The sequence below is a fragment of the Alexandromys fortis genome, unplaced genomic scaffold (assembly GCF_014885135.2).
Source record: "Alexandromys fortis isolate MF-2015 unplaced genomic scaffold, M_Fortis_MF-2015_v1.1 scaffold_196, whole genome shotgun sequence".
Classification (NCBI taxonomy): domain Eukaryota; kingdom Metazoa; phylum Chordata; class Mammalia; order Rodentia; family Cricetidae; genus Alexandromys; species Alexandromys fortis.
In genome coordinates, this window is record NW_026068078.1 from 2,452,144 (window position 1) to 2,469,175 (window position 17,032).

The 17,032-nt window shown below is 45.1% G+C and overlaps 1 protein-coding gene across 5 annotated transcripts in view; it reads left to right on the forward strand.

Moving 5' to 3' along the window:
- Window positions 1-17,032, forward strand: part of Rap1gds1 (Rap1 GTPase-GDP dissociation stimulator 1) — a 575,856-nt gene that overhangs the window by 306,394 nt on the left and 252,430 nt on the right. The gene's annotated exons all lie outside the window — the stretch shown is intronic.

A 17,032-nucleotide genomic window follows, 5' to 3' on the forward strand; every position in this document is an offset into this window, starting at 1 on the left:
TCGCTCGCGCGCCTCCCACCGCTCGCTCCGCCCGCCGTTCGCTCCGCCCGCCCCGGCCGGCAGCTCCGCCCGGCGCCCGGGTCGGAGAGGCGCGCGCGCGCTCGACTCGTGCTCGGGAGCTCCCGAGAGGCGGCCGCACCACGCAGTCGCGCTACCTTTGTCGCGGTCCGCCCGTCCCTCGGCTTCGACTCCTTGCTCCCCGCCCCTTATTCCCGAGCCCCAAGCTGCCCGGGGATCCGAGGGAACAGCCCGCAGCGCGCTGGTCCAGAACTGCCCGGACAGGGGACCTACCGCGATGGATGAGCTGTTGGTCCTTCTCTCGGCCACCGGCTACTCTGGAGGGACCCCAGAAAAGAGAGTGACTTCGGGGCACGAGAGTGGGTTGGGTGACCTCCTACACACACATACACACACACACACACACACACACACACACAAACACCTAGACAGGGTCCCCTTGCTGCCTAACCTCTGTGTCCTCCTCCTGCACCGCTATGCAGACCCTTGCTACACAACAGCAGAGCAGAGTGTGACCACAGGCTTTGCTGAGGAGTGCGCAAGGGGAGTTAGGGTGGGGATATGGGGGTCGCAAAGGATACTCTGAGTCTCTCTGTGACTAGCCCAACCTTCCCGTTGGCCAGAGAGACAAATTTTATCCTGCAAATGGGTGTAAGAAAGGGGAGCCTCCCCCAGGAGTCTTGACCCAGGTCCACAGCACGACCGTCTTCCCATCTTTGACGGAATAACTAACGCCCAAGGAAGACAACTGCTTCCTAACGGAGGAAGTGATCCAGGAGTTACAGAACCATCTTCCTTTGGGAGTTGGGAGGGGTGTCGGGGGTATCCCATATCCCAACTGGCTTTAGAGACGCAGACCACTGACCTCTGGGAAAGGACAGAACTAGAGAGTGGAAACTGTTTGAGAAGTACCCGTGAGCAGGTACCCAGTAATTGTGTATCCACACTCTTTTCACGAGTGCCGGGAAACAGGTGCCAGTGTTTCGTGGGGAGAAAAGGAAGAACAGCTAAGAAATGTGTGGCAACATCTATGGAAATTTGCTTACGTCCTCAAACATCTATGATAGAGATAAAATAAATAAATAAATAAATCCAGAACCACCCAGTGAGATTGCCATACCGGGGCCCAGAAATTTGCATGTTTAAAAAGCTCCGCAGGCGATAACTTCCCAGTCTAGGGAGGCTTGAGGGTCAGAGCATTCTGAGAAGGGTTTTACTAAGTAACTCCCTCTGCTTTTGCTCAAAAACTGGCTTCATGCTGGCAACCTACAGTCAAGTTTTGGTAAGGCAAGTTTACTTTTGCCTGCAGTAAAATTTCTAGATGGGCCCGCCTGGCCTGCAGAAGGATTGGGGCTATGTCAGAGACACAGTCAGGGTACCCAGAAGGCCAGAATCCTACCCCGTACATGACACTGACTAACAGCGGATGAAAGAGACGTCTTTCCCTCCATCCAGCCCATCCAGAGAAAGGTCCTCTTCCAGCAATGGATTTCCTTTATTAAATAGAGCACTGATGAGCTTACCTAAGCCTAACCACGCTGCTGTAATTCTTTCCGTATATAAATAGATCTGCCGTTGCAGAATTCTGGGGAAGTCAGAGGAAAGGTCTCTCCTAAGCTGTGTGGCACACATTTCAACAGAGGACTAGAATTAAATCCAAGTGATGGCTGAGATTTATCCTTAAATGATACCTCAAGTGCCTTTGCCCTCACACACGCATAGTTTCTGGCTTTACCACCATTCCGCACCATAGGGGTCTGTTTGTGGCAAGTGACGAACCTTTGCTGACATATAATTACCACTCAAATTCCATAGCTTGATGAGGGTCCACCTCTGGTGCTGCACACCTGCGGCTTAGGTGAACGTCTAATGAAACGTACCTCTCATTAGAGCATCACGTCATGTATGTTCTCTGTCCTAAAAACCCTCGGTGCTCTGCCCAGACTCCTCACTTCCCTTTGCCCCAAGCCTCTGAGGTTTTATACCTCCATAGTTTTGCCTTTTCTTTTCTTTTTGGAATTTCGTATAAATTTCATACCCCATAGGTAGTTTTCCTCCTCCTTCGCCATGAACCTAAAACACCTCTGAAAGTAAAGCCTTAAACATGGATGAACTGTGGTGGTGTGTGTCTGTATTGTCGACACTCGGGCAGTAGGAAGAGGAATGTTAGGGGTTCGAGGTCATCCTTCGCTACGTATTAAATTCTAACCATTCTGGACTGCCTGAGGTGCTATCTCCAAAAAGAAAAGACAAAAGGTCAATGGAGAGGGTGCAGTTCAATTACTCATTTCCAATTTGAAGGACCGTTTAAAAAAAAAACCGCTAGCTGAAGAGTCCTGTGTCATATATATCCAAAGTTCTGTGAAGATTAATGAGCTAAATATATTTTAAGCAACCCAGAAAATAGAATATTTGTTAAACTTCATGATAGAAATATTCCTTGCCTTAGAAACAATGGAAGGAAATGATCACTGGCTGTGACTACGTGCGTCCTCACAACAACGTATCTGTCAGACAAACCAGAAAAGGCTATGGGCAGTAAACATGAACAGGAAGTCTGAATACCTGCGTTGTAAGAAGGGCTCATCAGAGCTAATGTATGGAATCCCTTTGTCTAGACAAAAAACAAGCCGGGCATTGTGGCACACACCTTTAATCCTAGCATTCAGGAGGCAGGGTGGATCTCTCTGAGTTTGAGGCCAGCCTGATCTATATAGCAAGTTACAAGACATCAAGGGCTACACACACACACACACACACACACACAAAGTCTCGAAATAATACATATACATACATACCAAAAGATATAAGAAGAAATCTAAATTACATATATGGGGAAATTTAACTTTCTGGTTATCAAAGAGTATACATTAACTTAATGATAAAGGTTCAAAGATAAGGAGCACTGGTTTACACATTCATCCTTGCAATGTATCACCAGGCCTAGGCAGCTGCAACATGTGAGAGCTAGGGTCCATTTGGAAAGCAGTTTACCCATATGTCTCGGGTCAAAGTATTACATTTTGACTCAGCAGCCTCACGTCTGGGAAGGTAGCCAAAGAAATACTCGGAGATATGAAAAGAGCTATATACTGCAAGTTGTATGTGGTAGCGTTATTTATATTGAACACTTGACCACAAGTTGGTAGATCAAGTAGTTGGGGCTGTCCCCGACTCTTACAGTCGCCTGACTGCAACGATCTTCCCCACGTCTGTGCCTCTGCACCCTACGCATGCTCCTGATCTCTGGCTAGGGTCCTCTTGCCTCATGTCTATGAACTAACTTGCCTTACTGATCCTTCGGTGCCTTTGTCTTCGGTGCCTTTGTTTAACATCTTGGAGGCTTCACCCTTCATTCCTACAGCACCCACACGGGCACTTAGCAACAGTTTGTAACTACTTGTTTACTGGGCTGTCTTTTCCAGGCTGAAACTCCTTTTAGGGTGTGGCTTGCCACTTTTTATCTGAGATGCACCGGTGCTCCGCAGGTGTGTGGTAAATATTAGAGGATGGAATGAATCATTTGCTCGGTTTTTATAGCTATTAAGGGTGAGGATTGTAAAGAACGTGCCGATGTATTGACATATTAGAAAGTTTAAAAGCACAGTATACAGGATGATCTCTAAGTGATATTGCTTAATGACAAAATAGAAGGTGCATAGCAACATACACAGTAGGTTACCATGTTGTAGAACAACTACGTTGGCAAGAGAGTATGTGTACACATAATTCCTTGATGAGTAAGCGATTCTTCTTAGTTTACTTTCTATTGCTGTGATAAAACACCATGACCAAGTCAACCGTGGGAGGAAACAGTTTATTTGGCTTACAGGTTGCAGTCCATCACTGAGGGAAGCCAGTGCAGGGACCCAGAGACAAAAACTGAAACAGAGGCCACAGAGGAATGCTCCTTATTGGATTGCCTATCTGCTTAGCCAGCTTTCTTGTATTCCTGATGACTACCTGCCCAGGTGTAGGACCACCACAGTGACCTGGACCCTCCCACATCCATCATTACTCTAGAGATGGTTCCACAGACTTGCCTGCAGGCCAATCTGAGGCAGGCAACTCCTCGGTTGAGAGTCCCACTTCTCAAGTTGACAAAAATCAAGCAGCATACTATCTATGCTAGAAAATTAAAAAAAAAAGCATAGAGGTGGAGCAAACTAGGAGACTCGAAAATATTGGTAAGAATGGGATCCTCTGTATATTTATAGATGCATTTGCTTTCTGGATCTTATCACATATATGACACATTTGTTTGTCCTATTCTTGTACCATGTATACGACATAGTCTACGGCATTGTTCACAATCACATAGAAAATGGTAAGATTCATCTCTTGGCAAATAATAACGGTTGTATATGTGACGCAATTGTAGGCCTGATGGTTGTGCTAAGCTATTCTACCCTCAGGATAAGGGTATACATTTGCTTCCAAGCAGGTCAACTCAGACTAAGGCCATGACGGCCTCTGGGCAGAAACTCAGAATGAGTGAACCATTACAAGCCCCAGCTGCAGTCTGGCGGAGGGAATCATGGCACGGGGGGCCGAGAATTCCACACTTGAATGAGCAGGCCCAGAGCATCCAGTCTGAAACCTAGTGACTCATGACACCTTCCACTGACACCTAGTCCCAAGAAGAAACAAACTCACAATGTAAAATACATTCCTCAGTAAAATAATGAGCCTTCTATCTAGTTGTCCAGATATCTGCCCCCCAGTCCATAAGACATAACCACCTCCCTTTTGACTCCTACAAAGCGGGACACCTCCTCTCGCTCCCAGCCACAGGCCTGCCTCTCGAAGCCTCCAGACACAGCGATGCCCACCACAGCTGTGGAATTGTAGGTGATCTTGTTTTCATGTCTCTGGTCTTCAGTTTTCAAGGAAATAAAACTATATCGCCTTTATAGTTAGAAAGCAAAACATAAAGACAGAAATAAGTAAGCCATCACGCTTCATATAAATCCATCACAACCCGATAAATTCCAGCTTGCTTTGAGGAGAGAAGAGATCTGCGGGGACTTTGCTACAAACTGCGGGGACTTTGCTACAACTGTCTCATTTAAGATTCTGAGGTTGGAAAAATGGTTAATAAGTTTAATTACAGAAAAGCTAATGGGTTTTTTAAATGGCAGTGAAACAGGTAAAGCGTGTTCTCATAGTTGCCTTGATGAACAGCAAGATACGACAACCGCATTTCCGCTGCCAAGGCTGCATTTAGCAAGCTCGCCAGCCTGCCTCCATCTTGTTTCTCTCTCCCTGCCTTCCTCTACTCTGACTCTTTTGTCAAGGTCTCTTTGCTTCCCTCAGCTCTGAATGTCCTATCGACTACTTTGTAGCCCACACTACTGGTTGCCTACCATTGCCTTCTTTTGTCCAGAACCCCAGGGGTTTGCCAGTGTGGAGGTCTCACTTTCTTTTCTCTCTGCCACGTGTGATAAGGAGAATTTTCTGAGTCTTCTTGTATCTAAGAAATAGCCTCACCTTGCCCTTGAACTTCATCCACTATGCTACCTGTGACACCTAGTAATAAAAGACCACACCAAGGACAGCAGAGAGCAAAGATGGAAGAACCTGGACCCTCATACCACATTGCATGACCCATGTACCCAGTCTTGAAGGAATTTTCTCTCGGGGCTTCCTGCCTGTGAGACCATTTTCTTAGTTACGACGCTTTGAGAGAAGGAGCCATTCCTAAACATCTGAAAGAAAGCTCCTTGACTTGATTGCCTTCCTTCCAAGGTCCTGCACTGGTTCGGCTTTGCCAACTTGCCGCAAACTGGGATCATCTCAGGAGAGGAAGCCTCGGTTGAGGAACTGCCTATGTCAGATTGGCCCCGGGGGGAACGTCTGTGGGACTATATCTTGATTCATGATTGATGTGGGAAGCCTCAACAACTGTGGGTGGTGTAAACCCTGGGCAGGGTTTTATGAGAACAGAGGCTGAGCAAGCAAGCCATGGGGAGCAACCCAGTGAGCAGCACCCCTCCATGGCCTCTGCTTTAGTTCCTGCCCTCGGATTCTTGCCTTTCACTCCTGCCTGACTTCGCTCAGTGACAGACTATGACCTCGGAGTTATAGAATGAAACAAATCCCTGTCTTCCCTAAGTTGGCTTTGGTCAGTTTATTATCACAGCAGCAGAGAAGTCTAACTAGGATAGTTTCTCCTCTATCCCCCATCTTCCAGAATCACCACCCACGCCTCCCACATTCCTGCTATACCACCATCTGTGTGCTTTGCTCTTTCGTCCCCCAGGTTCTGCCTCTGTTCAGCATCCACAGGGAACTTCTCAGGCGACCTAGCAGCTCACACTCACTCCTTTCTCTCAGACTTTCACAACCCCCAAGCCTGCATGTGGACCCCACAACAACCAGAGGGAATGAATACAAACTAGGTCGACCCCAGACTCCTCTCTCCCCAGCTGGGATCCAAGCAAGGCGACCCTGACTGCAGATGGAGACAATGTTTCCAGGCTTTTCCAGGAGGGCGCCAGAGCCTCCTCTGCAGAGAGAAGGGAGCCGAAATGAGGAGAAAACAGCACCACCAGCTCAGACAGCAGGAGCAGCAGCCTAGGCTCACACATTCTACACTCTGAAAGCCTGCGCTCTCTAAGACCTCCCAACAGGGCTCTGTGCCCGAGGTTTACAAATTCTTCACACAGAATTATTCTACCACATCTTCTCGCCCTGGCTTTACATACTTTGAAATGAGTGTCTCAAATTTGCAAAGCAAAGAACCCTGATAAAAACCATGGTCACCCCAACACAAATACTTTGCAAAAAAAAAAATCAACCTAACACATTTCTCTTAGCAAACCATGATATAAAATCAAACAATACTTTTGTTATGTTCACTGAATATTATGCCCTCTTTTCCATTGCAAAGTAAGGAAACTAAATGCAGTGTTTCTCTAAACCATAGATAACTAACTACTCACCCAGGATTATTCTACCACTATGGCCTCTGGTCCCGTGCCCTGTGCATATTCACTAAAGAAGACAAGTTCTGGGCTCAGGCAGGTCTGGGCAAGCCTAGGTCCTCAAAGCCCGGGCTGGTGAGAAGACATCCACAGCCTACCTGGAGCCCTGTGGTGCCAGACAGGTGAGTGCCATTATGGTGAGCCAATGTGTGGTAGAAAAATGAGAGAGAAGAAGTGGAACTGTTCCTGTGCTGTGGAAAGAGCTGGAATGGAAGAAGAAAAAGCGGTGATTTGGGTAGTCTGTTTGACACCCAGGACATGGTGATATCAGGTCCCAGGCTGCTGCCAAGGGCCATGTCTGGGTTTATGGCCTTACAGCAGCCAGGAACTGAGTTGATGTCAGTGGCTTCTGTTGCCATCAAGGGCCGTGTGGATGCTCGGGTCTGCTCAGTCACCTGAGACCATGTTGGTGTCTGAGGACCATGATGCAGCCAGGGCCATGTCAATCTCAGTGTCCTGTGGTACCACCTGGGGCAATAGTGACATCCAAACTCAACTGCTGTTGGGGACCATGTCTGGGTCCATGGTCTTACCGCAGCCGGGGTCTGTGTTGAAGTTGGTGACCCATGTTGCCACAGGGGGGCCATAGGAACCATGTGTGATGAAACCAGAAGACCGTGCTGAGCCAGTCCCTCCCTTTGCTGGCCCTGGGAATGCTGACCCTGCCTCACACTGGATACAGCAGTAAGCAAGTTGGCCCTGCCCTTCAGGAGAGACCTGCTCCCTCCCCTGCACTCAAGAGAGTTGGCCCCACCCCTCACCCTGACAGCATGGATGTAGAAGGGCTGACTCTGCCCCTCGTCTGAGGGGAGCATCCCTGTTGCCCAGACTGACCAGCTCAGCTACCACCCAGGCCCACATCCTGGACCCTGGATTGTCCCACCCTAACATCTACCCCATCTATGGCCTGCTGGAGCTCGCAAAGGGACTGGTCCTGTGGAATGATACCTGCAGGATCCCCATGACTCAGGGCAGCAATGGGATATCCAAGAGGAGTTTCAGTGAGGGTCCGGTGATGATGGAATGCTAGAAACCAGAGGCCTTGAACCAGACCAATGACTCAATGCAATAAACATTTTCAAATAAAGCTGACTGGACAAAAGGGTCTAGCATGTGGCACACACAGCTCCCAATGCCATAAGACAAAGGAAGAGATTCTGGAAAGGCAGAAAAGATGGAGGAGTGAAGAGGGCTTTTTGTTTGTTTGTTTGTCTGGGTTTTTGTTTTTGTTTGGTTTGGTTTTAATTTTTTAAATTTTCTTTTGGAGAGGATACTGCAAGGGTGACAGGCAGATATGGGGACCTTGGAAATGAGTGGAATTAGGGTGCATGATTCCCAAAGAATCAATAAAGAAGTTATGTTTAAAAAAAAATAAATGAGTTTCCGGAGCCCCAAGCAAAAGATAACAATGTAAGACAGAGTTGCCACACTTTAAAATTATTACAGCTTGGGCTGATGAGATGGTTCAGCAGTCGGGGTACTTGATGAAAAGCCTTGACTACCTGAGTTTGATCCCTAGCTGGACCCACGTGATAGAAGGAAAGCACCCACTCCCACTCTAGAGCTATGACATACACATGCCTGCATGGACATACATGAAAAGGAAATGGATAATAAACTCAAATTAGGACAGAGAATTTACATATATATATATACATATATATATATTTCTGCCATCCCATTTCCTTCAAGTAAGAGTCCCTCAATTTCTTCTGGTTTTGGGAACAGCTGGACCTATGAGAATCTGGGAACTAGGCCCTGCCCTCTCCATATGAGAAGTAGAGCACAGGTCACCAGAAGCTCCCTTCCTGACACTTAGGAGAGGGAGAGAAAAACCACGCACCCCCTGGGCTTCCCTCATTGATGCTCTGGAAGAGCCAGTGGCTGGTACTCTGGACAAGCAGTGGCTGTCCTCTGCAAGAGCGGTGGCTGTCCTTTGCATGAGCAGTGGCTGTCCTCTGCAAGAGCAGTGGCTGTCCTCTGCAAGAGCAGTGGCTGTCCTCTGCAAGAGCAGTGGCTGTCCTCTGCATGAGCAGTGGCTGTCCTCTGCCACCTTCCAAACCTTCCTGGTTCCCCTGCCCTCCCGCTGCTGCCATACACGAGCCTGTGTCTTCCCAGTGCATTTTCCTTCTGACTGATTGAGTTAAAGGCTCTCTCTGCAATTTAGACCAAAACATCCTAACGTGAACTTTCAAAGTTTCACCTTACAGAGACAAATAAGATATCCTCATTATTTAATATTTAGAAGACAACTTTAAAGAATCCTTCATGGAAACCAAGAAAACTATTATGGATGTTTTGGCATATGTTTTCCATTAATACACAATATTCTGGATCTTATTGTACAGAGAAAAATCTTGTTCATTAAACCTTACATTTGTCAGCGTCCAAAAACAGAGCAGAGAAATCCTTCACCAGAATGGGAGCTTTTTCCAGTTCTTTTCTCAGACTGTGATTGTCAATCAAGAGCCTGGCCTCAGTGCCCAGGGTATTCTGGAGTGGTTTCCTTCTCAATCTGCTTCATTCACAGAAGGCAAACTGCTTGCATGTGCCCTTTATTTCCAACCTCATTCCAAGTTCCAGATAGCTCTGAAATGCCGTTTCCCACACCACAGACCCCTCCCTCCTAACTATCACAAATATTTTCCCAGGTTCAATATAATCCAACCCTTTCTATAGCCTGCTCCATTTAACTCTGGGCATGCTAACTGTCTCCAGGAATTTCCTCTATGAACATTGATTTTTCTTTACCCCCCCAAAACCTTTGCCTCTGGGGCTGGATAGCTAGGTCAGTGATTAAGAGCTCTTGCTGCTCTTGCAAAGGACCCAAGTTCCGTTTCCAGCATCCACATAACAACTGACAAAGATCTGTGTGGTTGTTTGAAAGAAAATGGCCCCCAAAAAGAATGGCACTATTAGGAGATGTGGCCTTGTTGGAGAGGGTGTGGCCTTGCTAGAGGAAGTATATCACTGTAGGGGTGGGCTTTGAGGTCTTCTTTGTTCAAGCTTCATGCAGTGTGAAACTGAGACTACTTTCTGCAAGTACAGGACTCTCAGCTACTTCTCCAGCACCATGCCTGCCTGCACGCCACCATGTTCCCCATCATGATGATAATAGACTGAACCTCTGAACTGCAAGCAAATCACCACAGTTAAATGTTTTCCTTTGTAAGAGTTGCCGTGGTCATGGTGTCTCTCTTCACAGGAATAGAAATCCTAACTAAAACAGTCTATAACTCAAGTTACAGATTTGATGGCCTTTTCTGGCTTCCCTGGGCACTGCATGCTTGTGGTACACTTACATACATGCAAACTAAACACACACACAAAGTAAGAAAAAACAAAATCTTTGAAAACAGAACCCTACTTCTGTGACACTTGACTTTCCAATGCAACTATTTTGTGGAATATTTGCTTATGCAAAGATGTGTTGCTTTTGTTTATGTTGCAAAATATTTGTTTAATTTGTTTATGTAAAGATTTGCTGCATTGGTTTAATTATGTAAAGATGTGTTGCTGTTTTACTTTGCCTGCTTACGGCACCTGATTAGTCTAATAAAAAGGTGAAGGACCAGTAGTGAGGGAAAGGACTCTTGGGCAGGGAGAGTAAGTAGGAGGAGGAACTTAGGATCTGAGGAGAAAGAAAAGGAGACAACAGGGAGATGCCAGGGGTCAGTCAGCCAGGAAAGTCAGGCATATGGAATGAAAGAAAGGTAAAAAGCCCCAAGACAAAATGTAGATGAACAGACACAGGTTACATTAAGTTAAAAAGAGCTAGTGGGACAAGCCTAAGCTAAGGTTATAACTAATAATAGGTCTCTGTGTCTTTAGTTGGGAGCTGGTTGGCAGTCCAAAGAAAACTACAACTACACAACTGTAATTACTGACCATTGAACTCGGTGTCTAGAAACAGGAGTGGGTATTAGCAAACATATCGTGTCTGTTCAGGTTTTATTATTCACAATCAATTGACTCAACAGCCAATATTTACTGAGCACACAGCCCATGGGGGCATGTGTACCCGGCCTGTTCTAGTGATGCAGCCTGTAACTCCCGTAATCAGTGGAGGTAGGAGGGTTGTGAATTGGAGGCAAGCCTGAGTCATATAGTCGGACTGTCTCTTCAACCACCACCATCCCCACACAGATAAAACATATCCAGGATTCCCGATTGAGTGGTAACTGAAAGAAATAAAAGTAAATGCATGGTTCAGAATGGGTTAAGTGCAGCCTGCAAGACATATGTGGTTAATGATCAGGATAGAGTTATACTAGACACACCTCTTCCACTCTGTTTTTCTTCCCCCTCCTTCCACTCCTTTTCTTTTCTAGAAATTACTGAATACAGCTTCCAGGAATAAAAATCGCATTAATCAAGACTGTCTTAGACTGAGTTGTTGATTTGAATGAGGTCAAGCCTGAAAGAGTGAATTTTAATTTTTACACTAACCCACTAGGTTCTAACTGCTGTGGAAAACCCTCCAGTGGTTCATCAGGATGTTATAGAAAATGTCCATAATCCCCAGAAATTCCTGTCCTCAGCTCATCTCAAAGAACTGAGGATAAGAAACCAAACAAAGACAACATCAGCACTGACCACTGGCCATCCATCAAAGGGTAGAAATAACCAACTGGACATCAACAGCTAAATGAAATGTTATATATCGTTATACAACTAAATTATACATCATAATCATTTATGTGCAACTGTGATGGTTGGTTTTAATGTCAACTTACCACAACTTGTCACCTGAGAAAAGGGACCATCAGATTACAGATTGGCCATCAGATTGGCCTATGGGCATATCAATGGGGCATTTTCTTGATTGCCAATTAATGTAGGAGGGCCCAGCTATCATGGGCATCACCATCCTTGGATAGGTAGGTCTGTGCCGTGAAGAATGGTAGATGGGCATGAGCCTGGAAGGAAGCCAGGAGGCAGCATTCGTGGTCTCTGATTCAGAAGCCTCGGATTCTATTGATGATGTAAGCCTGGAAGGAAGCCAGGAGGCAGCATTCGTGGTCTCTGATTCAGAAGCCTTGGCTTCTATTGATGATGTAAGCCTGGAAGCAAGCCAGGAAGCAGCATTCGTGGTCTCTGATTCAGTTCTTGCCTAGGCATCTATTGATGATGGGCTGAACCTTTTAAACTAAAATAAACCCTTTCTGACCCTGAGTTACTTTTACCTCAATGGTTAGCGTAGCAACAAAAAGCAAACTGGGATAGCAACTACATTTTATATTAAGTGTATAATATTTCTACCTTAAAACGAATGAAATTCTGACAGCTTTAAAAAAAAGAATACTGGGCTGGAGAGATGGCTCAGTGGTTAAGAGCATTGCCTGCTCTTCCAAAGGTCCTGAGTTCAATTCCCGGCAACCACATGGTGGCTCACAACCATCTGGAATGAGGTCTGGTGCCCTCTTCTGGCCTGCAGACATATACACAGACAGAATATTGTATACATAATAAATAAATAAATATTTAAAAAAAAAGAATACTTAGTGTATGTATATATGTGTACATGCATTTTCTCTCTCCGTGTGTGTGTGCATGTGTGTGTTGCATGTGTGCACGCGTGCGTGTGTGCATACAAGCGGGTGCACATGCACTGTGGTACAAAAGTGAGGGTCAGAGAACAAACCTTAGGGAATTGGTTCTCTCCTTTGTTGAGGTTTTCCTGGTGTCTCTGCTATTCCTCATCCTCTAAACCAGCAAGCTTCCAGAAGCATCTTCTCTGCTCCCACCTTGCCTGAGAATCGCTGACTGAGACCACAGCTATCAGCCACCTCCTATAGACTTTTGTGAGTTCCAGGAACTGAACACAGGGCGTCAGACTTCCATGGCAAGCACTTCTAGCCATTTCATTCCCATTTTGGGCCATCTCACTGGCGTGGAATTCTGATAGCTGTCACAACATGGATGAACTATGAAAGTATTAATACTCTGCTGAAACAATTCAGGCATGAAATGATACATGCTGTGTGATTCACTGTAAGAGATGCTGAGTATAGTATTAAACTATAGAATACATAGAATTGAGGGGTTAACAGAGACCGAGGAAAAGAAAAGGGGCCATTGATGTCTAATGAGCAGAGTTTCTGTTTGTAATCATGAAGAAGTTCTGGAAATGGTTAGAGGCGATACTTGCAAGGCTCTGCCACTGTGGAAATGTCCTTTTAAGTTGGTTGAAATCGTTAACTATATGATATCACGCATAATTTACTATAGAAGCAAAATCCACTAACGAGTGACAAGCAGGTACAGTTCAAGATAGAAATCAGCTGCTCTTGGAGTTGAAATGTGATAAAAATTTGATGCACGCGATACGCATTCTACAGTTGAGTTTTGCGTGTCCTCACTTGTGGAAATCAAGCAGAATTGAAAATTAAGAGTATGAAACATTTATCCCAGCATTCTTTTATACAGGGAGCTGTGCCTCTACTAAACTATCAACTGCTAATAGTTCCTTAGACCCCCAAGGAAGGCTGGTGAGAACAGTCTTTGGAAGAAGAAGCTAGGAGGTCCCTGAATAGGAGCCCCATAAACTGAGTCCTTTAGGAAGTGTCATTCAGACAGCCCCTTTCTGGCCCCCCTGCTCTATCAGAGGACACTGAGTACCCCACAGGTGACCCAGAACAGGATGGTAAGGCCACCTTGCTTATGCTGTTCTCCTTGCAGGGATTCAGGTCTTCTCCAGCAGACTGCAAGAACCAGGCTATGTCTGTGTGGGGCTGCCTTACCAGTATCCTGCATATGCTCATGTGCAATATTATTTATATTATATAATATATTACATTAGAATAAAGAAACATAAACGACCAAATGAATTAAAAGCTTTCATAGAAATGTCAGTGGAGGGTCCTGTGAAATAGGTCACTATGATTGGTTTACTAAGAAAGCTGACTGTCCAATAGCTGAACAGGATAAACTTAGGCAGGAATGTCAAACTGAGAATGCTGGGAAGAAGAAGATAGAATCAGAGGCATCACCAAGAGACACAGAGGGAGCAGATATGCTGGAAAACAGGTAAAGCCACAATGTGGCAATATATAAATTAATAGAAATAGGTTGATTTAAGTTGTAGGAGCTAGTTAGTAATAAGCCTGAGCTATAGACCAAGCATTTATAATTTATATTAAGTCTCTTATGGCTATTTGGGAGTAACTGCTAGAACACAGAAAAACTCCACTGATATCAGGAAGTAATCTAAAAAATAACATCCAAATTCCCAAAATATTGTTTATAAATGTTTGTTTTCATTTAAAGGGGGTTGGTAAGACCAGTGCTACACAGTTTATTAGAGATGGGTTGATCGGGATATCAGAATTAGCCAGTAAGGGCTAGAGCTAATGGGCCAAGCAGTATTTAAAAGAATACAGTGTCTGTGTAATTATTTCGGGTAAAGCTAGCCGGTGGCGGGAGCTGGGTGGCAGAATGCAGCCCCGCTGCTCCTATTACAACAGATGTCAGTGTGGTGATTTCTCAGAAAATTAGGAAACTACTTCAACGACCCAGCAATACCACTTTTGAGTATATACCCAAAGGATGCTCAACTGTGCCACTATGTTCATAGCAGCTTTGTTTGTCATAGCCAGAACCTGGAAACAACCTCAATGCCCCTCGACCGAAGAATGGATAAGAAAAATGAGGTACGTTTACACAATGGAGAGAAAAAAGAAAAAAAAAAAACAGGAGAAAAAAACAACATCTTGAACTTTGCAGGCAAATGGCTGGATCTAGATAACATCATATTAAGTGAAGTAACCCAGACCCAGAAAGACAAATATCATATGTACTCACTCATAAGTGGGTTTTAGAAATAAAGCAAAGAAAACCAGCCTACAATTCACAGCCCCAGAGAACCTGACAACAAAGAGGACCCAAGAGAGATATACATGGATCTAATCTACTTGGGAAATAGAAAAAGATAAGATCTCCGGAGTAAATTGGGAACGTGGGGACCATAGGAGAGGGTAGGAGGGGAGTGGAAAGGAAAGAAAGGGAGCAGAGAAAAATATATAGCTCAATAAAAACAATTAGAAAAGACAAACAATTCAAATGAGCCAGGTGATGGTGGCGGTACACACCTTTAATCTCAGCACTTGGGAGGCAGAGGCAAGCAGATCTGTGAGTTTGAGGCCAGCCTGGTCTACAAAGTCAGTTCCAACACAGCCAGGTCTACACAGGGAAACCCTGTCTCAAAAAGAAAAATCAAGTGATACACATAATTTTATACATATTTACTTGTTTAATTTTTAGATGCAGAGTCTCATGTGACTGGCCTTATTAACCAGGGGTGGTCTTGAACTCCTGACCCAGGAAAGGGATCACAGGTGCATACCACCACACCCAGCCGACACATAACTTTGGAAAATTACTTCTCAGAGCACGGAATAGAATTAAGCCTTCATTTGCTCTCTCCTTACCTACAGGAGGGACATATTTTCTACTGAATCTGTGACTTTGTCCTGGACCCCAGATGCACCACATTTGCTGGATCCCCAGTAAGCACAGCTGTCAGCATGAATGGCAAGGCAAAAAATAGCTTGCAGTACTTTTCATTTTTTACAAGTGTGGAGAGCATATTAAACCAGCTGCTGATTAAGAATGTGCATGTTTTGACTTGCATATGAGTTAAATTATCATACATAAATCCAACATCTTCACACCACTAGCATAACAGCACTAAGTAATATTCAGCATTTCTTTCAAATCCATCAATTCCAGAGTGACGTGCTTAAGTTACTGGGTATAAAATACAAAGTAATTTACAATCAAAAACCTACTTTTGTTTTCATTTCAATTCAATTACCATTTAACTTCTATAAAAAAAAAGTTTAAAGGCATAAAATTGTTTAAAAAAACTTGAATTTTACATTCAGTTTTACTCCATAAATATTTAATATTACCTAGGGAAACTAAAGCTTGAGGTATAGACTAAGAATTATGGTCCCTTAGCTTGTTGAATTAATCCTAAGGCAAACAGTGTATGTTGAACCCAGTACCTTCCTCTGTCATGCCACCCCAGAAATGATCGTGCTCCTGACTTCCAGCTTCTGTAATGCTACCTTCTTGCCTGCATCTCAGCTCTAACTTGTCCATCACCACCTCCTTCTCTCTACAGCATCTGGGCGGAGCAGAGTCTCTGTGAACTGGAGAAACACTCTGTAGAATGTGACACTAATGGACCATGCCACCATTCGGGGAGAAGGAACACATCCAAAGTGCATACCTGGAACAGGATCTAACCAGGTTGGAGCCAAGACAATTAAAAAGGAGTCCAATTTCTCCTACTGAAAGACATCGTGTCCCTTCCCTTAACTCCTCAGAACTCAGCAGGCCCCAGAATACCTCCCTGGGGTCAAGAATGTAGCCCACGGGGACCAGCCTCTCCTTGCACCCTGCTACCAATATAACTCTGACACTTTAAATCAGGTAGAATATAAACACCAAGAACTTTGGTTCCTGGGTCTTCGCAGAACTGCTGGCGTTGAGCCTCGGAAATCTTTATAGCGTCTTTCCAACTTTGTGTGGTAGCAAGAATTTTCTTTTTTTTTTTTTAAATTTATTTATTTATTTATTAAAGATTTCTGTCTCTTCCTCACCGCCGCCTCCCCTTTCCCTCCCCCTCCCCCAATCAAGTCCCCCTCCCTAGTCAGCCCAAAAAGCAATCAGGGTTCACTGCCCTGTGGGAAGTCCAAGGACCACCCACCTCCATCCAGGTCTAGTAAGGTGAGCATCCATGAAACTGCCTAGGCTCCCACGAAACCAATAGGTCCAGTAGAATCAAAAACCCGTTGCCATTGTTCTTGAGGTCTCAGTAGTCCTCCTTGTCTGCTATGTTCAGCGAGACCGGTTTTGACCCGGGCTTTTTCAGACCCAGGCCAGCTGGCCTTGGTGAGTTCCTGAGAGAACATCCCCATTGTCTCAGTGTATGGGTGCACCCCTCGCGGTCCTGAGTTCCTTGCTTGTGCTCTCTCTCCTTCTGCTCCTGATTTGGACCTTGAGATTTCAGTCCGGTGCTC